The sequence below is a fragment of the Petaurus breviceps genome, unplaced genomic scaffold, assembly GCF_028583685.1.
Source record: "Petaurus breviceps papuanus isolate PSGF00001 unplaced genomic scaffold, PetGlider_PUasm1.0 40, whole genome shotgun sequence".
Taxonomy (NCBI): domain Eukaryota; kingdom Metazoa; phylum Chordata; class Mammalia; order Diprotodontia; family Petauridae; genus Petaurus; species Petaurus breviceps.
In genome coordinates this window covers 8512702-8537418 of record NW_027186315.1, presented here as the reverse complement: position 1 = coordinate 8537418, position 24717 = coordinate 8512702, and the positions used below count along the sequence as shown (strand labels likewise).

The 24717-nt window shown below is 32.7% G+C and overlaps 1 protein-coding gene across 2 annotated transcripts in view; it reads right to left on the bottom strand.

Annotated features, from left to right (window-relative positions):
• Window positions 1–24717, bottom strand: part of LOC138170909 (cadherin-10) — a 313250-nt gene that overhangs the window by 282151 nt on the left and 6382 nt on the right. The window lies entirely within an intron of this gene.

Below are 24717 nucleotides of genomic sequence, written 5' to 3'. Positions count from 1 at the left end.
TATGTCAATCTGGATCTTGAAGGTGTGGGTGGATCAAGTTAAAGAGAGAGAAGGTGATTAAGATAATGTAACAAGTAACTGGGATTTTCTTTTGAGAAACAGTTTTCCCTTTCGGTCAGGCTAATGATTATAGATCTACACCCTAACACCACATTTGAATTAAATCGCAATTGTCTAGTAGGTTTTTTCTATCTGTAACTCATCTGTCATGAAAGGCCATATGTGTTCTAAAAACTGTGCTTTGCTGACCTTTATATGTTGCTTAGAATTACTACAGGTATTTGGCTCTGAACATGTAAGTTGTATATTGCTGCAAAGGTAAAGTTGAACAATTGTTGAGGTTGTTTTTCCCTCTTCTTATTGCCACTGCTTCATATGTGAGCCTGGTCCCATCTGTTTGCATTTCAGACATAAATTACTTTGACAGTTAGAAGAAGCACATGCTAAATATATAAATCTCATAAAGTAGCAATCAATTTTACCTAACTGACTAGCTCTAGACAATTTGTTTCAACTTTTGAAGGTTTATAGAAAACTATTTTTTAGTTTCATCTTCCAGTCGAGGTCTCCCTGCCAACATAATATATAACAAGTCACTTGGATATATCACTAGCTGAATTAATATTCTGAGATTGAAACTAGTTTAGATAGGAAGGAACAAATGAATGAGTAAAAAGGAAATTTATTAAACTTTTACTATGTACAAAATACTATGATATGTAACAGGGATGCAAAAAGAAAAATATGACACTTCTGGCTTTCAAGGAGCCCACATTCTAAGAGGAGGTCATAACTCATGACAGCATCCTACAATTATTGATAACCAGTGAAATAGCTTGTGTTGGTATGGACTGACTGTCATCAAACCCAGATATCTACATTGGTTGGTCAGGTACTCAAGACATTTGTATCTCCCTCCATCCCTCATATCAAACCAACAGAAGACAAAGCGACTAGTTGGTAGAGTCAGGGGTAGCCATGGATGGAATATATGGTCTCTTTTTGGTCTGTATCAACAGTGGCAATAACTTGGAGCCATCTACAAATGCCCAAGTATGCTGCTGATCAGGATAGATTATGGACTTGTGATTTCACTGATATAGGGAATTCCTGCATAAAGAAACTGCCTCCACCAATTCAGTGCAAGATTTCTTTGAAACTAATAGTCTTAAATTTTTCTAGACTAAGAGAACTGAGAGGTTGAGTGATTTGTCTAGGACCACACAGAATGTTTATATCAGAGGTAGAACTTGAACCCAGTTATTCTTGGTTCTGACAGGAGGAGACAGAAAGTTATTTGAATGTATCATTACCTGAGTTAAAAGTGTAATTGAAACTAGTATATATAGGAATGAACAAATGAATGAATGAAATGTACTATGTTATGCTTCCCCTTTCGTATTCTGCTGATTGAATTAAAATATATTGGACAGGAAAATAAAGACTTTGGTAGCACAGATATTTTTATCTTGTCTCGGGTAGACCTTAAGGATTTGGGGAAAAGGAAGGATGTGGGAAATAGATAACTTTTCAACAAATTGATGTGTGAGAATGAAATTTTTATTTTGGGATTAGTGTGTGATTCCTAGATTCATAATTGATGGACTTTTAGCCATGAAGTAGCATATATCCAATGAAGTTTAAAATAATTCATTTGCTTGTAGCCCTGCAGATTTGAGCCAGAGAACTTTAGAGTGAAATTGGACGGGGAGTCAGAAAATTGAATGGAAATTCAAAGTCAGATGCCATAAGAACAGAATATTCATGGTCTGAATAAACAGTTATGTATAATATACAAAATAAACAAACTGAACTAACATTTTAAAGCAAAGAGAAAATAGGACCTCTCAAGTATAACTGATGTATTTTTGAGTTGCCACTATGAATATGGCAAGGACTAGTTTACAGACAAGGGGTGGTCAAGTAGCACTAATATTAGTATTATATATTTCTGAGTAGAAATGAATAAACTTAGTCTTGACTAGAGCAGAAATGTGGTCGTGTGAATCTGAACAAAACTCAATTAAAGTTGAAACTGATGATGAGTGAAATTGTAAATTCTAGAAGCAAGTTACAAAACAAATATGTCACAGAGACAACATAGAGCAATAATTGGGGTCTTCAATAACATAGCCAACTTCCATATGAAAACCCATTAGAAAAAGCTGGGATTTATACTGATACCACTTAGCAGGGACATGCTAGTTCTCTTCTCAGTAACTGGAAGGTCTGTTATATGGAATACCATTTCATAGAATCACAAATGTTGAACTCAAGGAGATATCAAAAGGTTATCTAGTCCAACACCATCATTTACCAGATACATGAGATTATATGATTTGTTCAATATTACAAAGGTTGTCAATGTCAGAGAAGGAACTAACAACCATGTCTTCTGACAACAATGCTTTTGCACCAGGATCATGTTTATATAGCTCTTTAAATTTTGCAAAATGCTTTCCTCAAAACAAGCCAGTAAATAGGCATTAAACTTATCACTTACTCTTTCCTACTTAAATGGAGGCTCTGGGAAGTTAAATAGCATGCTTGTTGCTATTTAATTAGTAATAATCTGAGGCAAGATTCAAACCCAGATCTTTTGATTCTAAGTCCAACTGCATTACAGTTCATTTTATTTTATTTATCCTTAGAATGTAGACCTAGGGACTATTTTTAGAAATTATTGAAAACAGGTTTCACATCTATATTAATAAAAGCCTTTAAACAAATACGTTCAAAAGTGCGATGGGACGATTCATAAAGTAGGCTACATATAGCTGGATAAATAGTGTGGTGGCTAGAACATGGCTCCTGCAATCAAAATGACCTGTATTCATATCTTTCTTCATAAACTTACTAACTATTTGTCCCTGGATGAGTCACTTAACTACTGTTTGCCTTATTTTCCTCATCTGTAAAACAGACACAATAATAACACCTACTTCCCTAGGTTTATGAGAGGGTAGAATTAGGTAATGTTTGTACAGTGCTTAGTACATAGCAGGTTACCTATTACTGTATGTTTTCAAGAGAGGTCTGGTAGAAACTTGTCAGTAATGTTATATAAAACATTCCTATTTACATAACCATTGAACTAGATGACCATTAAATTTACCCCTAACTCTGAAATACTTTCTTTGTAAGTCCTTTTATCTAATCCCAGCTACACAGGTTCTAATGATAACGGGTGTTTCTTGGACAAAAAAAAAAATAGAAAAATCTCCAGGAAAGTGCAGAAAATGAGCTTTGGATTTGCCACATTTTACTTTTCCTGATGCTTCTGAGCAAATGTATGAACTTATGCAGCTATTAATGTTTGTTGATATAAATGGTGATTCTGATGAAGCTGATAGTTTATCCAGATAGACATGCTACTGTATCCTGTATTCCAGGGAAACAACAGCCCTCACAAATATATCATTATGAGGTCCCCAAAATAGTTGAAAATATTATTTGACAAAAGCTATGCAACCCTAAATACATGTCTCTCTAAAAATCTTTACTTTATATCTGGAAAGGAAAATGTTTTATGAAAATTATTATTGAGATTGCAATGTAAGGAGTACTGTTTTAGACTAATAAGATCTAAATTCAAATCCCAACTATCACTAATTAAAAATGTGGCATTGGACAAGTCATTTAACTTCTCTCAGGCACAATTCTCATTTCTCTCATGTGTAAAATAAAAAGATTATACTAGATTAACTGCAATTTTCCTTCTAGTGCAAAATTTAGTCAGTGATGATTAAATATGTTTGTGTATATAATATGTAATTTTTTTTTGCAAAACATTGTAGAATCTTTATATGGATCCTTTAGTTCACCAATTACATCATTTTACATAGGAGTAACTGAGACCCAGAGAGATGAAAAAGCCTAGTAAGGTACCCTATTCCTGGCACAGAAAACTATGCTCAATATGTCAATATGTGAAAAACCTTAACCACAAGGGTACCCCTAGACTACAAGGCATATGAAAAGCAAGAAATGTATTGCTTCGGTTAAAGCAGGAGCACCGACTCGCCTTGCCTTTCTTCTACACAGTAACATCTTAGTTGAGACGAAGAAGTATTGCTAATTATCCAGAAGAATTACAGGGCTTATGACTAATATCTCTCTTTGCAGAAAATTGTACTGTGAGTGAGAATAAAGCAGTCTGCAAAGATCAAGTGCTACCAAAATTGCAGTAATACAAAAAAGTAAGAATTTACAGAGACAATGTGCAGATAGGTAATATCTTTAATGAATCTTAAAAGGACACTGCCAGAATAATATGCAATTGTAAAAGTGGGTTATTTTTTTTAATTGTAAATGACAATTTTAACACTTAAATCATCCATTTTCAATCTATTCAAAAATCTGTGAATAGAGATTTAAGTAAAAATGAGAAAATGCATGGGCATGTATAGCATTTTCCTAAGAGTGGAGGTTAAAGAGCTGACGGTATAGCTTTTACACAACATTTCATTCTGGAATGGGAAAAATACATGCTAAAAAAGCAGATGTCCAGTTATTATATATCCTACCTAAAAAAAAGGAAAATTGCCTTTCAGAAGTAAATAAATTGAATATAATGAAGAATGTTGAATTCATTTGGATTTCAGCCATGTTTTAAATAACCATATATCTTTCTTTTGAAAGATTTGTCTTAGAGCATGTGTTTTATCACATAACTTTCAACTAAGCCAGTGATGGAAATGAAAAAAATAATACATATATAAATATATAATTTACACCTATGTTTTTATATTCTCTGAAGAGTAGTGTCTAGTAATAAAGGAAGTTTCTTTTTACATCAGCTCTGAAAAAACTTCCACACCATTATGGAAAAGAAATATTTGGAAATAAGAAGTAGTAAAAGCCATTTTTGCATCCTTATTTACAAGGATATAACATGTATTTATTCAACAAATCTAATTTAACAAATGTTGACTGAACATATTCAGTATGCAGAGCCTTGTTCCACATAACGGGGGATTGCAAAGTTTAGGAAAGACTTAATCTCTATTCTCATCCAGTTTACAATTTATTAGAGGAGGTTGCTGACATAGTTAACTTAATGTTAATTGATTAGTGTATATATGGACTGTATTAAACAAAGTGCTATACAGGTTTAGGCGGAAAGTTCTTTATTGATGCTGGGGATTAGGGTAAAGCTATATAACTAAGGAGTTAGAAAACACCCCCAAAGTCATTTAGTCCAATTGATCTCCTATCTTTTACCCACTAGTGTTTTCCAGTTCTCATTCTAAAATGAAATACCTCAAAAATTGGCTTTAATAAAATGTTAGGAATTCAGCAAAGTAAGAGGGTGTGTGAGACATTACAAGTACAATGAATCATGTATGTAAAGGCCCATAAGCACAGGGCATGCTCAAGGTTTAGAAAAAGAGAGCAGTGTGCATGGAATGTAACAAAGAGAGATGTAATAGGCAAAAATTTGCACAGTTATGGTAGCATCAAAATGTAGTTCCTTGAATAATAGGCAAGGTATTTAGAAGTTTACTTAGTAGGCGTTTGGGTGCCTGATTGGGCTGTTTTGGATACTTTGTTTTGGGGAGACTTCCTTCATCAACACATGGCAACATGTCTACAATTTATAGTCTTACTGAATTATCTGGGGGATAGAGAAATTGACTAAATTGCTCATGATCATGTATCTAGTCCAAAGCACAACTTGAGCTAGGCGTCCTGATTCCAACTCCCACACTTTATTATTACATGATGTTGTCTCTCATTAAGGTGGTTAACACTGGTGCTACAAAAGAGAGAGTAGATACGAGAAAGGTTCTGGAAGTGCAATAGAGAAGACTTTATAACTTAAATGGATATGAAAAAATGAGAAAGAACCAAGAGTAAAAGATAACATAAAGGTTCTGAAATAGGACCTTGGGTTAGTGGTGACTGAAAAAGTAAACACAGAGGGAGTGGTGTAGTGTTCTGAGCTGTCCTGAGCCATGACAGAGCTGGAGTTCAAGTGCTACCTCAGACTTAACGAGTTGTGTTATTACAAATAAGTGAATTGACCTACAAATTCCATAAACAGTTTCCTGAATCTATGAGTAGCAAAGAATATGCTGTTGGGCATTGGTAGAGGGAGTTTCCTTATTTGGAAATTCTTTATAACAGTGAAAGTTATATTCTAGTAGTGAGAATCTGAGAGAAGATATATTAGGAGGGTATTAAACTAATTTAAAAGGTACTAACTGGTGCTTTTGGATACACACAAAAACACACACACACATACACACATTTCTTTAATTCAGTTGTTTAAGTTGTGTCAGACTTTTCTTGACAGCACTTGGAATTTTCTAGGCAAAGATACTGGAATAGTTTGCCATTTCCTTCTCCATTTAACAGGTGAGCAAACAAGAGGGTCCCCTCTCTAGACCTTGGACATTGTCTCTAGAGGTCACCCATGTTTAGAATGCTTTCCCTCTTCTCCAACTACTGACCCCTCTACCTTCTCTTAAGCCCCAACTAAATTCCCACCTTCTAGAGGAAACTTTCCCAAATCCTATGAGGCCTTCCCTTTGTTAAACACTGCCTATTCATCTGTATATAACTTGCTTTACATATATTTCTTTGGATGTTATCTCCTGCCTAACATTGTAAGCTCCTTGAGTACAGAGACTGTTTTTCACCTATTTTTGCATGCTTAAAGCCAATGGAGGGCACATAGTACATGCTTAATAAATGTTTATTGATTGTTTGATCCTCTCATTTGTAATAGTTTAATCTCAAGGGAGCAGAGTAGGGCTACAAATTGCATCAATTTCTGCTATATCTATATAATATCATTCAATTTTTACTACAGAGAATTCAGTTTGTAGCTGAATTCAAGTTCAACAAATATAAAACACCTCTAAATTCTGTCTTATATGGCTTCTGCCTTGTATCCTAGCCCTTATATAGTACATGATAAGAGTTTAAGAGAAATATCAGCAATGTTTTACGTGAAGTCCAAAAACAAAACTGTCACAAGCAAAAGGGTGGAACAAAGAGTAAGAAAAAACAAAACAAAAAACAATTGTTAATGATACTGAAAATCTCTATTCAATGCATCTTAAGTATGTGTGTATGTGTGTATATTTGTATGTCTATCTTTAGATACATATAATTAGGAGACAATACAGTCAATTAATTATTAAACACCTATTATACATCAGATACTGTGTTAATAGCTTTACAAATGTTATCTCATTTTATCCTGTGCCATAAGTGCTATTACTATCCCTATTGAACACTGTTCAATATATAGGACACTGTTGCAGAGGGACATTAAGTTATTTGCCCAGTGTCACACAGATAGGTGACTGAGTCCTAATTCAAACTTGTTTCTTCCTGATTCCCCTCTATCCAATGAGGCACTTAGCTGCCTATATACACTAATACTGTCTGAAGCTTCCTCTAGTTCATTAAAGCTTTTAATATTTTACAGTTAAGAACATTATGTAATCTATGTCCATAATTTAAATTTTTAATATTTTTTGTTAAATGTTATTAGAAAAAAGGCATTGTGAAATAGGCATTGAAAATATAGTTTAGAGCTTTTTACATAAAAAGTATTATGATAGGTAAATATTGCCAGAGAATTCATGATTCAGTGAATAACCTGATATTTATGGGCAATGTGTAATATAGTATGATATTTATATTATGAAAATGATTAATTGGCTTGATAAGAGGTGTTACCTATATAACAGGATTTTAAAAATCCCTTCACCACCCTAAAATGTAAGAATGTGGGAGGAGCACTAATTAAATATATATCTACCTAAAAACTAAAGGTAATGATGGGGTGTTTGGGATTTATGTTTGTAATATCAGTTTGTAATACCACTTTGTAACATCAGTCTGTAAAACCAGTATGTAAAATCACACTACACCTCCCCCCAGTCTCAGAGCATTAACTATGACCCTTCTCTTCCCCCCCCCCCCCGCCCCTAGCTTCAGAGCAATAATTATGCCCAGCAACAACTCTCAGCTTGGAAAAATAACAAATTATTCCTATGAATCCTTCATAAAAGTATCTATAAACATTCCAGCTTAGGCAAGTATTATCTCCCCTTTGTATAGTGTCCCGCTGCCCCCATGAATCCTTCAGTACCCTATCTCTAGGTTGACTCCTTGGCTACCTCAATGAATCCTTCAGGACCCTATCTCTGGGTTAACTCCTTAGCCTTGGTTCCCAGACATCAATCTTGTCAAACATGACACTGATAGGTGGCAGACTGGGCACTTCTCCATCAGCCCTTGACCGCTAGCTGACTTAGTTACATTTCAAGGCTAAAACCACAGCTCCAGGTAGCCCCCCCTTGGGCTTTTTCCCAGTGAATCATGGGCAATATGCCTACGCAGTTACATAAAAAATGCATGTTCCTTTACACATGGACCCCGCATTAACTCCTCCCTAATCCCACCCTTAATCACCTAGTTAGAATAATTGGCATGGGTTCTACTATGGATTCTCCTATAAAAATCTTAATTCTAACCTTTTAAGGTTGCAGGTCCCATAAAGGACTCTTTCCCACTGTACAGCCTAATAACCCTTGCCCGCTGTAAAGCGTAAAATAAACTTTTACAACTCTGACTCCAATTTGGCTTGAGCTGAATTCTTTCAAGACTGAATCACAGGCTTTCTGGTCTTAGATAAAATCAGAGTTCCTGCTGAACCTATTGTGAGGCATGCCTCATCAGTAACTCTGTTTTCCAACTTGTTTTGAGCAAAATAAATATGTATTCAAATGTTTTGATGTATTCTTCAACATTGTTAAAACAAAGGAAAGGATGAAAATTATTTTGAACAAAGAACTGAGATATTGGAAAATTATTCAGTTTTATGTTCGATAGGTTGCAAAAGCCTTGGATTGAAATTAGGAATAAAAAAGTCTAACTGTAATGCACTGAGAATGACAATGCTTTTCACTTGAGGACAGCTATTTTTTATTATAAGTTAATGAATTTTTCTCTTAATGGCCAATATCTCAAAGGTAGCTTCTTCAGATTTATTTCTTATAAATCTTGTTATCTAAATTGTATGTTAATGAGCTGAAAATTATTTGTTGTGGTAGGACTTTGTTAACTACAGGCTCCATCAACATTGCAAACAATCAAGTTAAGAAAATCACAGAACTGAGAGTTGAAATGGATATCAAAACCTAGTCTTACTATCTAAGTCTTCTCTTCCTTAGGCTAAACCTTTCTGTTTCTTTTAAGCTATTTTTTTTTATGACATGGAGTCAAGACCCATGATTATTCTGATTTCTACCCTCCATATGTCAATGGAGATCCAGCTGTTGTCTCCAGAATTCATCTCAATACTCTATGTGTTGTCTGTTCAGGAGAGAATGAGGTGATTATAAAAATCACCCTTATTCATGAAAAAATGTTGTTGTTAATTCATCCCAATAACTAATAGCTTTAGGTTTTTGGCTGTCATATTTCTCTGCTATTTCATGCAGGCCATTAAAACTATCAAGTCTTTTTCACACAAAATGTTTGCTAGCCATGCCTTCCTCAACCTGTGTTTCTGAAGTCATTTGTTTTAATTCAGCTGTAAGACTTTATATTTATCCCTAATAAATAAAATTCACCTCATTATATTTAGCCTGATATTCTAGCCTCTCAAGATATTTTTGGATTCTAACTCTGTCATCTGTTATATTTGCTATTCTTCCCAGATTTATGTTATTTGCAAATCTGAAAGGTATGATATCCCTCCTTTTACACAAGTCATTGACAAAAAATAAAATAACAAAGGGACAAACTTTGATCTCTGGCACTCTGCTGGACAACTTCTATAAAACTAAGATAAAACTACTCTTTGAGTAGTTTTATCAATTATTGATCAGTTATCAATTATTTATTGGCCTCATCTTATTCTCTTTTCCACAAGAATAGCATGATGAAATTTGTTATGCTCAACAGGACCATAATAGAATATAGAATCTTTACTACTCCAAATATTATCCTTTTCCCAGTAGGTTGAGATAAATTAAATTGGGACAAATGTAACTTTTACTTATAACATGATTCCTTTCCTTATATCACTTAGAACAAAATAGGAAAATGACATGCAATAGAAAAAACTAGAAACATATACACAATAATACATAAATACTTGCTATTTGAAGGTAAAAATATGTTATGTAGGGTACAGAGGAGAAGTTTGTGACCAACATAGGGATCTGCGAATGCTACCTGGGGAATATGGCATTTGAATTTGATTTTAAATCATAGATAAAATTGAAGAGGGAAAGATTGGGGTGGAGGTAAAGAGTGAAATTACAGGCATAAGAAACAGAATGAGCAAAAGTTATTTTGTTAATAAAATGTTAGGTATGAAAAAATGACAATCAGTATTCTTATTTTCCTAAAGAACAATAAATAAAATTTTAAGAATAGCATAAGGCAAGTTTGAAAGATGGAATAATTCCTTATATGGAAGACCTTGAAATTATAACCCCCCTCAAATCAAAATATAGTTTGAAATATACATACAAATAAAAAATGTCAACCAAAAAATTAAGGTGAATCAATGACTGTCAATAAACCAATCAATCAAGAAGTACCTACTAGAGGCCTATTATGTGAATGGCACTGTGTCTGGTGTTTGGTTTAATAATGCAGTGAGGAGTATTGGATTTAGAATCAGAAGACCTGAGTTAAACTCTTGCCTTGTCATTTGATACCTATGTAATCTTGGACAACTCAGTTAACCTCTTTGGGAATTAGTTTCCTTATCTGTAAATTGTTTCTTTAGGACTTGGCATCATTCTGAGATCTCCTACTGGAATAAAATAAGATATATACACATGACTCAGGAGTAAAGAATTTGTCTTAACTGGAAATCTTCAACCTAAGGGAAATATGATAACCACTTTGTCTGGCATTTTGTCAGAAGATGTATATTAAGGGATAGATGGTCTTTGAGGTCCCTCAAAATTCTAGAATTCTTTCATGAAAGAGAGAAATTTAAAGATTTTAAAAAGAGGAAAAAAATTTGCATAAGGAATTTTGACACTGATATGATGGATTACAAGGTAGAGAAAATCAATGACAGGAATGTCTGTGAAGATGTTATTACCATAGTTTTGAAAGTGGATAACAAAGGACTAGTGGTGGAGAGAAGATGAAGGAGGGGTTAAAAGAGATATTTTGGTGATGAAATCAGCAATAGTTGATAGTGACAGTCAGCTATACTATGTGTTTCAAAAACATTAATTTATGTCAACTAAATTGATATATTAGGGAACATTTTGACCATAACAGAACTTCAAATTGCCTAATGCATGATTTCTTTCTAGAGAAGAGTGAACAGCAGCCTAAAGTTGCTGATATTGTCACTATTTATTTTTAATCATTAACATGTGCAAAATTGTGCCTCTTTTAATACTTAGTTATAATAAAGTTATATCTATATATGTACATATATTAGTAATAAGTTTGCAAGCTCCTTTTATGATGAGATATTTGTAGCAGCACATTTAGTGGTAGAAAAGGCATAAAAATAAAGTAAAATACCATCAAGTGGGGGATGTCTAAAGAAAATATTTACACATTAATGCAATAAAATATTACTGTTCTGTAAGACATGATAAACATGATCATTAAAAAGAAGTCATAAAAGATTTATATGAATTAATGTAAAGTGAAATAAGCAGAGTCATGAAAACAATGTACACAACTAGCTCAAAAATAGAAATCAAAAGAAAAACCAACATAAAACAATTGAAATTAAATGTTCCCAAATTATAGACCAAGATTCTTTCCCCCAAAGCAAAGATACGTAACACATTCCCCACTCTGACTCCTTTGCAGAGATAGGGGTCCAAGGTGTGTTTATATTGCGCTCATTGATTCTTTTTTTCTTTTTAAAGGGGAAAATGGAAGGGAAGTATGTTGGTAGAGTGTGGAGAATATAGATGATATAATAACAAAAATGTTAATTTAAAATATTTTAAAAGTCTCAACTTAAGATCCACTTTCCATAGTAAACCTTTCCTGGGTAACCCAGCTGCTAGTGACTCATGTGTTACATTATGTATGCATGTATATATTTATATAGATAGCTAGAGAGCTAGCTACCACCCTATCTATCTATCTATCTATCTATCTATCTATCTATCTATCTATCTATCTATCATCTATCTATCATGTTTTTCATAGACATCAATATTTATGTATATTGTACATACAATATACATGTATATACATATCCAGGGAGGTCATTATTAAACTTTTGAGTGTGAAAATTGACAAACTGTACATATTAGGACTCAATTGTTTTGTTGACTTTTGGATTGAAGATTATGTTAATAATGCAGATTAAATTTAAAGTCGTGCAAACAAATTTTTTTCCTGAGAGTTCAGTGGTTAAATGTTTACAACACATCCCTAGTATTGGTCAATGGGCATTTCTTAAACTCAGGGTGAATGCAGCAGAAGTGTGATTGAATGAATTCTTCAAAAGGCTAAAGAAACAGTGATCCAGGAACTGTAGACATTAGTAATATTAGTAATGATGATGATAAACATTCACATAGTAATTTAAAGTTTTCAAAGTGTTTCATATCCTTTCTTTCATTTAAGCCTAGTAAAACGCATATTACATATAACAGATATGTATATGTGGTGTATTTGTATAAATATGTAGATTAAGAATATATTTTAAATGTTTTAACATCTTATATATATGTATATTTAATATATATTTAGGTTATAAAATATGTTGGTATATAAATATATATTTATATTATTTCTAATTTATGGAATAAAACAATCATTTTCATGACATAGCATAATAAGAAAAGGTGATTGTACATGAAACTGCAAATCTATTATGTACAACTTGCTATTCCTTTTGAATATTTAATAAAGTTATCATTTAAATGTCTTTTTTCATTATTTTTCTCCCCCTGCCCTAGAAATGGTTACCATTGTACACAGACATCTAGGAGTGCATATATGTTTTTGTGCATGCATATATGTGCATACACAGATATATGTGAAATCATTCTATACATATTTCTATCCATCAGTTCTTTCTCTGGATACAGATAGCATCTTTTTTCATATGTCCTTTGTAGTAAGTTTGGGTATTTATAATAGCCAAAATAATTTATTTAAAAACTATTTACATAAACATACATTATACATGTGTTGCATTATATGTACTAAGTATATAAGTATGCCTATAGATATATTTGTGTGTATTTGTATGTATACAGTCTCCCTATTTAGAATGTGAGCTCCTTGGCCACAGGATAGTTCCATGTGCAAAGTAAGAGCTTAATAAATGTTTATTGATTAGTTGATTGTTATGCTTTCCAAAATGCACTTTTAAAACTTTTTATACATGTATATGCACAAAAATATACCATATTTTTGTGCTGATATGATGCCTAGTATTAAATTTAGCCAGTTTAGTCCAACAGCTATTCATTTCAGTAAAATTTTAAAAATTCAGTTGGATGGATGCATCTATTGTGTATACCCTAAGCTCTTTGTCATTCAGTCCCTTTTTGCTGCTTTCCTGTCTACCAACCATGTTTCATACTACTCTTTACAATTAAATTTAATTCACTTCAACAAACATTTATTAATTACTGATAGTGTAAGGCAATCTACAATGTATTGGGAATCTAAAAGCCACAATCCATTCCCTCAAAGAGCTTGCTGAGGGTGGGGCGGTGGGGGAAATAGGAAAGGAGATAAGATGTGCACTAACCTAGGAGAATTATCTAGGGATGGTGAACTTGTTCCTTGGAGACAGGAGTGGAGGGGGGCAGGGCAATGTCATTATAAGCTTCATAGAGGAAATAGCACTAAACTCGAGTCATATTTGTAGGAATACAGAATCCATATAAACTAAGAGGTTGAAATACAAAAAAAGCATACATTGCAAGCATAGGGAATATCTTGTCTAAATGCACAGGATAGGAAGTAGAATATCTTAAGAGGAATGGTTCCAATTTGGCTGTGATATAAAATTTGTTAAGAGGAATATGAAATAAATTTGGAATGACAGATGGGAGCCAAAATGTGCAGGACCTTATATGCTAGGCTTAGGGGTTTGGTTTTATTTTTAGAAGCAAATATCAGGTGCTTTTTGTGCAAGGGAGTGACAAAGTCAGGCCTGTGACCTAGCACAACTATTTTGGCAGCTGTGTAAAAGATAGAATGGAGAGGAGGAAAGAGTGGAATGAGGAAGACAAATTGGGAAGCTATTATAATAGTCCGGGCAAGACATGATAGCATAGGTTTTTAGTGGTTCTATTAGTGGAAAGAATTGTTAAAAGGGATGACATGGGGGTAGAAGTGACAAGTCTTGTTATAACTAATTGCATGTGGGAAGCCAGAAGGAAGAGCCAATGATGATTCCAGTTATAGGAATGTGTGGAAAAGAAGTGTGTTTGGGGGGAAACAATGAGTTCCATTTGAGGAATTTTGAGTTTGAAATTATGTTACAGATGGCACTAATACCATCACTTTCTTAGTTTAGGATTTATATTGGGATGAAATGTTGCACTCACTTTGCTCTAACATATCACCATAACATAGGTAAGAAGTATATGTTGACACTTAGCTTTTCTGTATATGACCCTTACCCCTCATCTCCATATGAAAATAGGCCTATTAATCATGGCAGGATGTAGTAAAAGAATCAAGTGGCATTCAGTAATTCATGGCTCCTAATGCCTGTGACTGGGACTTTTTATGTCTTTGGGTAACCATGAAGGCCCCCCTCAAAGCTAAGGGCACAATTCTGTCTATTTATAGGAAAAGCTAACCCCTGAGGATTAAGGAAATTAGAGAATCCTGGAACTACCCTGGTTGTGGGGGAAAGGAGAAGGCAAAGACGATGAGGCAGGGAAAGTACTACATATTTAGGGGTGTCAGTGATATTTCCAGTACATCCGGGAATAAACCATTTGATCTTAGGTTCACTAGATACTTGACAATGATTGGAATGGAGTGAAACCTCTTCTCTAACAAGACCAACTTCTTCAGTATCTCTCAATCTTGTTTTAATCTCTCAATGTTGTTTTCTACTGCAAAACTGTTGTCATGATGTTCCTCGATCCGAAATGACTTTGCTCTATCAGGCTACGTATCTAAATTATGCTACTCCTTCAGAGTCTATCTCAGTTCCTCTGTCCAAATTTATCTGATTACCCTGCAGAAGAAGAATGTTTCTTCTGTACTCTCACCATTTCTAAAACTGTTTCATAAATTCTTCTGTTGGTTTTTAATGTTATTGCCTTAAATTGCAACATACTGTTTCATGCCTATATCTATTACTTCAACAAAAATGTAAACTCCTCACACTCTTTTACCTCTTAGCCTAGGGCTATATAGTTTCTTAAGACAAAGTGTTGACTACAGAGTAACACAGCTTCAAAGAAACACACACACACACACACACACACACATACACACTTTGAAATGTGTCATGCCATTCATCTTTTGCTCTTTGTAACCTTAGAACAGCTAGGTGGTGCAGTGAATAAAGTACCAGAACTGGGGATTCAGAATGACCTAGTTTAAATCTGGCCTCTCACACTTACTAGCTATGAGACCCTGGGAAAGTCAGGCAACCCTCTTTGCCTCAGTTTTCTCACCTATAAAATAAGCTGGAGAAGTACACTGCAAATCACTCCTTTATGTCTGCCAGGAAAACCCCAAATGGAGTGAAAAAGAGTTGGCTGAAAGTGCTGGGCATCAACAATAGCAGTCAGGGAAGTCATTTAAGTAATCCAGATTCAGCAACCTCATCTGTTAATTTGGAAGAAAAATATCTTCCCTAAGAATCTTTCAGAGTTGTAAGGATGAAATCGATACAATATATTTAAAAAAATAAGAAATAGCACAAAAAGATATTTGAAACATTTTTTTTTTTTTTAGTTTGGAGCAAGTTTTGCTTTTGTTTGTTTTTCTTTATGTTTTCATCTAGTTGTATGAGTGTCATGGAAAGCATGCAAAAATAATTCTTTTTTTTTAAACTTTGTCCACAGTAATACATTTGGAATATTAGAAGTTTTAGATTATGACTAATGAGAAAATATAATTTTCTGGTTTAAAATGGTTACAATTTTTATAACTCTTTTCTGCTACTTATAAAGAGAGGTATTGTCATATGTTTTAGTCTATATTTATGATTAAATATTTAATATTTATGAGTGGAAGAACTTTGCCAGAAGCAATACCTCTATATGTGGATATATAAAAAATATATATCTAAATATTATAAATAAATTTAGTTTTTAGAGCACATATTCATGTCTTTTCTTTTGACGATGAACTAAAAACTATATAAATATATGTACATATATATATTAATATGAAGTAATGCTGGGTTTTTTGATACTTTGAAAAATTAACCATTTGTAAATATAGTATAAATCAAAAGTAAAATCTCTTGAGATAGATAACCTCTTACTGACAATATGTTCTTTATTGCAAAGGCAATCATAACCCTCACCAGTTTCATAGAAAATATTGTGTTTAGGCTGAGATATGACTCATTCTAACCACTATTTTTAGTTAAAAGTTTAGGTGGCAGATTCTAAACTAAAGAATACATTTTTTGGCTTCATAAGAATAAAGACAAATGTCAGATCAACAAATGAAAGTCATAGATAATTGGCATGTGCCAATTCATAATGCATTAATTGTATTTTTATTATTAACTTCAGCTAATGCCAGTTTAACATAATAGTATAAAAGTTATATATACATACATATATACACATATGTATATATATACACATATTATATATGAGAAACTTGTATCAGAAGGTATATAAATACTATGAAAAACATTTATCTGGCTTTCATCTTCTAGGTAGTATATATTTCTTTTATATAAAGAGTTCAGTTAAAAGCAATTAATCTGTTCATTGAAGAGTATGAAACATGAGTAATAAAATGACTTATTAAAGATCCACAAACCTCTTCTCTATCCCTTCATCCTGCCACAGTCTCTCTCTATTCTCTTGGGTCTCAGCCAGGGAATATTATTCCTTTTTCAAACTTCCCCAAGATCCACTTCCAGTAAAATTTCTGTACCCTCCCCATGAAACTATGCTGTCTGCTTCCACATAACTGCTGATATATAATGACCTAACAACCATATCACTTTTTAAATTTTTAAAAAGTGTGAAATCCAAAGAAATGCATGTCTTATGACTAGACATTTTCAAAATTGCTTAATAAAATACCTCAAGAAATAATTTTATGAATATTTTATTGAAAAGAATACAATCCCAAACAATAGATAATCATTTCCTAATTTCCTTTACCTATTTTCAGTATGAACTTGAAAATATACATTAGGAAATATGAAAACCATTAGAGATTTAGGAATAGTATACTATTTTAAAACATTTTAAATTCTCCCTTTTTTAAAAAGTCCAAGGACTTACCAATGAAATGATTATGGCAACCCCAGTAATATGCATGGGTTCGACTTCCATTCAAAAAACTTTCAAAAGCAGTAAAAAATAAAGGAACTTAATACATTGTGAACATTTATATTACACACGATAATTGGGATTTAATCAAGCATTCCTTTCTTATAAAAGCAAACAGATTTGTCTATCTGAACTTCAATTGACAAATAAATGAAATCACCTGAGTTTCTGGTAACAATTAAAAAAATTGGCTTTATATTTACATTTAAGTTTTGCAAAATGCAAAAATAATGATAGCATAGGCCTTGTTTTCTTTGTGCTGCACACTAGAGGATACAGAAATGAATTTTGCCTTGAGCTAGCTAAACATTTAAGGATTCTGTAGAAATCTCTTGCAGCTGCACAGCAAAAATACATTTCAGTTTTGTAATTATGTCCTGCTCAAAAAGTTTTTATTTTTTGTTGAGATTTTTGTAAAACAATATTTTATATAATTCATATTGAGATGTAAAAAGAAAATGACATTAATCTAAACATGATACATTTTTAATGCCGTTTTATAGCTCTTCTGTAAATTCACATCTGTTTCAATGGTGCTAAATTGAAATAGTTTAGCTGGAAAGGAAATTTGAAACCAAGAATAATAGGTTTCTTATATATATTGTGGTACTACCACAAGATGGCTCCAAAGACCAAAATATCTTCCCCAGCTTTTTGGGGAGTCTGAGCTATCAAATATAAGAATTTCATCTGAAAAATCAGTAGCATAGCAGTTCACTTTCTAATGGGTCAATAATTTATTAACATAACCCTATCTTGACACTATGATTAAGTGATGAAATCTAATTTATTTTCATTTAAAATTCAAGCAGTTACAGCTTATAAGTTCTAGTTGCCAATAAGTTTGGAGCAAGTGAAAGTGAAATTTGGGGAAAAGATGAATAATAAAAGTAGTATGTGTGATTAATTATCCAATCTTTTTTTTGTTCTAGTATTTTTTCTCATTCCTAATTTAAATTTAAATTATGTAAACATTGTTTTAGGAATTCACAGCCTCCCTCCTTCCATACTCCCCAAAAGCAGATTTGGAAGGACATTTTTTTCCTTAACAGGATGAGAATATTATGGAAAAAAAAGGTTAATTTCTGACATTTATGAAGGAAAGTTATCCCTGTGGGCCACATATTGACATTGTTTAAAAATGTAATATAATTTATGTTTAATTTTATTTTTATTTATTTTGTTAAATAGTTTCAAATTGCACTTTAATTTTGTTCCAGGAACTTGGGAATATCGTGGTCTTGAGTTTAATACTGCTTGCCTTGGGCACCAAGAAATTATGATTTGTCCAAGATCATACAATCAGTTTGGGTCAGATATGGAAACTAAATAGGTTTCTTCCTGCTTTGTGAACAATGTTTCTATCTACTTTGGGATCTGCTCTCTTTCAGCAAGAACAAGGAAACTTTACTTACAGCAATATCAAAATTCCAAGTAGCATTTGCCTGTCCTTTCACAGGATACTAACATGACATATAATTTTAATTAAGAGAATCATGATTATATTCTGAATAATCTATAGACTAAGTGACAACAGAGTATGACAAAATTCTATTAAAATAATACTATGTAAGGGCAAGTAAATATCACATAGGAATATTTTATCTCAATGACAGAATGACTCTGGGACTACTATATCATAAGTACTATTTTTTTTTTACCCCATTCAATCGGATTTGTTCAGTAACAATGTGCTTTATGTAGTAGTTATATTCATCTGCATGAAATTTTATATCACATACATACAAACTTATGGCTTTAAAATTCTAAACATAAAAGTAAATGTGTTTATTAGTACAAAGATTTTCAAAGGGGTTCTCTAAATTAATTCTTTAAGTTGAAAAATGAGACACTCTGTGGTCATCATGCTGTTACATTGCTGTTTCACTTAAAAGGATAAGTAATTAAAGCATAACACATACTTCTTCATGGATGAAGGGTATCTTTAATAACTTTTTTTCAGATATGTAATGTCAAATGGCTATAATTATCTGCCCACACATGATAGCAAAAATGTAATTTTCCACAGTAGAATGTGAGCTCCTTGAAGACAGGAATTGTCTTTCACTTTGTCATTTCATCCTTAGCACCTAGCGGAGTGTCTTGCAAAGAGCAACCATTTAATAAATGCTTTTTGTATTGGACTGAATTTCATTGGTTAGGATTGAATCAGACATTACTAATTGCCTAAAAAGAAGAATAAAAATAGTGCAAGTTCTAGTTTTCAAATTAGTTATTTATATCAATCTTGAAAACACAGAATGAGCCTGAAGTACATAAATAAAATATATTGAAGCTAAGTTTTCATTTGGAAAGTTTTGCCTTCAGATTCTAATCATACAACTTTTTAAAAAAAATCAATGTCTCTAGTACTTAATCAAAAGAGTAATAAGCTCCTGGTTTTTCTTACCTGTTATATTGATTAGTAAAGTATTCTTAAGATTTATAGATATCAAAACATTTATAGGGCTATTTCCATAATGTAGTCTCTTTGTTCATCATTTTTTTTATCATTTTCATTCCTCTGACCTCAGCAAGGGGACTCTGAAAGGAACCATTACTGCAATATATTCTGGAATGGCTCATGTGTTTCATTTGAATGAGTTTATGTGGGTAATGCAGTTCACACTGTTTAGTTTTTTTCTTGCTCTCTCTTTGCAGTCTTCCCTTCACTCCATGTTTAAAATAACCATCCTTTAATCATCCACATGACATCTATTTGGGGTTTAGACAAAGTGATTTTGATAACAGCGCTATTTTCTGTGACTGTACTACCCTCATGTAAACTAGTTTGGGTTTGTTTTTGTTGTTGTTGTTGTTTGGAATTCAATGAAAAAGAAAAAAATGAGTGAATTTATAGGAATATGAAAAATACTAATACATAATATATAGTTATTTATGGTAATAGGTCAGAGAACTTTTGAACTTGAAATCTGTTCATCTATCCTAATTTGAAAGAGGGAAGAAGCCTAGAAAGAGGTGTCTTCTACATTAAGTATCTTATTCATAAGTCTATGTCTATGTTAATATAGACAAGTGACTTGTCCAAAGTCACATAGATGGGAAATACTAGTCATGCCTACATTTTAATCTGGGGAGGACCATAGTAATAATAATACCAGCAAATCATAATTTTATTGAACTTTAAAATTTACAAAGCACTTCTAATATGTTACTGCATTTGATCCTCACAAAAACCCTTTGAAATAGTTCTCATTATTATCCCTTTTACAATTTGGGAAACTGAGACTGAATGAGTTTAAGCAACTAAGAGTGACAAGCTAAGTAAAAATCTGAGACTGGTTTCAAACATAGGTCTTCCCCTTTACAATTCTAAACACTCTACTGTACCACATAGGTAGCCAACTCTCTCATTTTTGCTGCTGAGGAAAACAAAATAATTTTTATACACTATGTTTGCCACTTGTACTCTTAAGAGAGCTGTCCAGGATTACATTGCTAGTATGTGTCAGAGGCAAGATTGAACATGGGTATTCCTAGATCTCTACTACATAACAATGTCTCAAAGCTAAAATGCAAGACAACATAAACAATATAATAAATGTTACTATACAGTTGTAATAGTCTTATATTGTTGTTGAATCATTTTGGTCACATCTAACTCTTCATGTCCTACCTCACTTGGGGTTTTCTTGGGAAAGATACTAGAGTGGTTTACCATTTCCTTCTCCAATTCATTTTATAGACGAGGAAACTGAAGCAAACAGGATTAAATGACTGGCCCAGGGTCACACAGATACTAAGTGTCTGAGGTCATATTTGAAGTCAGTAAGATGAATCTAGCCTCCCTCATCTTATGTACATAAAATTAATATCAATGATATTAGATATTTCACTCACCCCTCCAAAAATTAAGTAATGGAAGATATTGTCTTAATTGCAATTAGTTATTCTTTTTTAACTTTCATCTTTGAGGCTAAGAAAATAAGAAAACAGCATTAGATGACCTCTCAAGGTTCTACTACATAAAAAATTCTATAATTATAAAGCCTGCTCTTATGTTATTTTAGTATGTAAAATGGTAAATTATTCTGAGTCTTCTTCAGTGTCTTCCAAATCCAATACTCATAATTAATTCCAGGATATGCGATATAGTTCATTAAATTGATTCTAGCCTCCAGTATAGATGAAGCATGCTTATATCGTCAATAGTTGCTGTTGAACAATACTGTGTCATTGTAGAAGCTACAAATTTCAAAATAGTTAGGAGAGTATATCAGCATCTGTCTGGTCCTGACCTGATTCTTTCCCTTATCCTCCTTGCTTATCATATTCTGCTCCTTGACCTAGTTATGGCTACCTGCCCTATCTAACAACCATCTCTTCTCTCAACCAATTCTCTAGATATAAGTATTTTGATTGAATGTATTTGGGAAGTGGTGAACCTAAGGAGATTAGCATCAAGTCTGTTGACACTTCCTAGCCTCAGTTCCAGAATCATTTCTTTCCTCTCCGTTTCATTTAGATAAAACTATAATTTCTGTACCTGTTACTTACTCAAATTCTAAATTATCATATTTCCATTATTTTCCTTAAAAGGACTACTATTAGGGAATTTTTAGGAGACACTGAGAGCATAGTCAGGGCCTCTAGGTGGGACAGTAGACAGTGCTAGCCCTAAAGTCAGGAAGACTCATCTTCATGAGTTTAAATCTGGCCTCAGACACTTACTAACTCTGTTACTTTGAGCAAGTCATTTAACCTTCTTTGCCTCAGTTTCCTCATCTGTAAAATGATCTGGAGGAGGAAATGTCAAAGTACTCCAGTATCTTTTCAAAGAAAACCTGAAATGAAGTCACAAAGAGTCCAACACAACTGAAAAAATGTCTGAAGAACCACTGAGAGTATACCATAAGATATTGTACAGTCACACAGGCCATTCAATGACTTAGTAAAATTAATAAAAACCAATGTGTATCTTCAGAAGTAATTGTTGTATAAATATGCTATACTGAAATATACTACTAGATTTAGACATTTTTGTCATTCTACTGTTGTATTTACATGTTAAGCAAAATCAAATGAAAATTAAAGTGAAAAATTTCAGCTCATTAATTTGCAGGCACAAAAATACAATTTTACTTAATGAAAAAAGACAAAAAAAAACAATGTTTTAAAAGACATCCTGGCATTAACTAATCTAAAATTAAAAATCAAATAAGTTAATCAGAAGATATTTATTTCACAAGAGAATTTTTTTGCTTTATTGACCAATATGCCAAAATCACAAGCTCTTGTGTATTTAATGAGGTATTGCATGATTTACACACAAAAAAAAAATACTAAGTGATTTTCAGAATCAGAACTTTGCATTAAGGTAACAATGATTCATAAGTAATTATTAATGTTGTTTTGATAAAAACAATTTAAAAAAACCATCTTTTTTTTTTTTGGTATGGAGGGAGGCCTGCACATCCTTTGTACAATTCTGGAAAACAGTTCTGGTCACTGCAATAGCAAGTTCCTGGCTGTGCAATGTCTAACAAAAGCCCTTTCTATGTAGTGCATAAAAAGGCCAGCTCTGGGAACTTGAAGTAGAGCCAGTGATCACCATGGTAGAACCAAATAATTGTTTTGTCTCCAACCCTGCTTCTTCCAGCCCCATGTCTATGGCAGTCATTCAGGACAACCCTGATTTTTTTTTTAAGAGGAAAAAAAGTGTACTTTTAATGAGATTTTGCAAAAGGGAAACCCTTTGTTAGACAATGAATTTATTCCTCAAATAGTGAGTGCAAATAAGTGTAAAATCACTCTGTTGAGTGACGGACCAGGGGGCATTAGAATTACATCCTCTTTTGTACAAACTATACTCTCCATCATATGGAGTGTGGTAAGGAGGGAAGTGACAGTATATTTTAAAATTGAGATTCTGAACTGAAAAGAATTTTAGAAGTGGCATAGTCTAACTCTATTATACACATGAGGAAACTGAATCCTGACTAATGTCAGGAAGATAATGAGTCAGAATTAGGACCCAGGTCCCTTGACTCCAAAATTTAGCATTCTTTTCACTGTGTTGTGCTGTCTGTCCAACTGCTATTTTCAAAGATATGACATCTTTGATTACTCGGATTTTCTTAGTTTAGGCATACTTGACAAATACAAACTAACTCCTTTTTTCTGCCTAGAAACAAAAGCATATTTTTAAAAGGTGACTTCATTAAAGTATGGACCTTTGTACAAATTACAAGGTGCATCATCTCTTCTTTGACTGTCCATACAAAGCAATTTGGCATTCTTGAATGATCACACCCAAACAAAACACAATCACTAGAAGAAACTTCAATCCTTAATGTGGAAATTTTGTAAACCTACATGTAGCAATATCTAATGTCAATTCTTTATGTAAATACATACAACTAAGCAGAAAAATAATTCTGCTGTATATATATATATATATAAAATATTTATTTTTAATTATTCTTCAAAATTTTATCTGCAGTAAAGTTGTGAATGATGGTACAGGATGGGAATCTGTAGCTTTTTTTTCATATACAACAGACTTTTTCTCCAAATGCAGAGGCAGATTCACTCAGTATAAATCTGCATGTTGGTGGTTTTCACTCTTCAGAGAGTACACATTGAAAAGCTAATCTGATGATGCAATATAGTTTAAGACTACGGATTAGAAAGCAGTCTCCTCCTGTTTAGGGAAAATGTCAGGTTAAAATGAAAATTGTATAGCTATCTAAGCTAATGGTTCCTCATTCTCATCTCACTTTTTATTATTTAATGAAATAGAATTTTTTCAGTCTTAATGCAACAAATGAAAGGAATGAAACTTTTTTTAGAACATAAAATAAAAGTCTATGTAATTCTCATTTTAGTAGATATCAAAGTTTCCTTTTGTGTACTTTCAAAAAAACTCTGTTATACTCTAAGAAAATGCAAATTCTTTGAAAAAATGTTTGGTGTACTACTGTTACTTTTCATGTACTTAATATTAAAAAAAATAATGTCTTCTCCAAGTTCAAGGAACTTGATATTAACCATCCTTGACTATAAAGTTATATTTTCCTGACTTATCTTTAAAACATGAGCCAAAATAATACCTTTGTTAGTTTTGCATTTGAAGTTCTTAAATTTTCAAGCAACAGTTAAGAAACCATTTCTCTATTTTTCTCTGCCCCACAGAACTTATTCTAGCTTGATATCTGTCTATCTATCTATCTATCTATCTATCTATCTATCTATCTATCTATCTATCTATCTATCTATC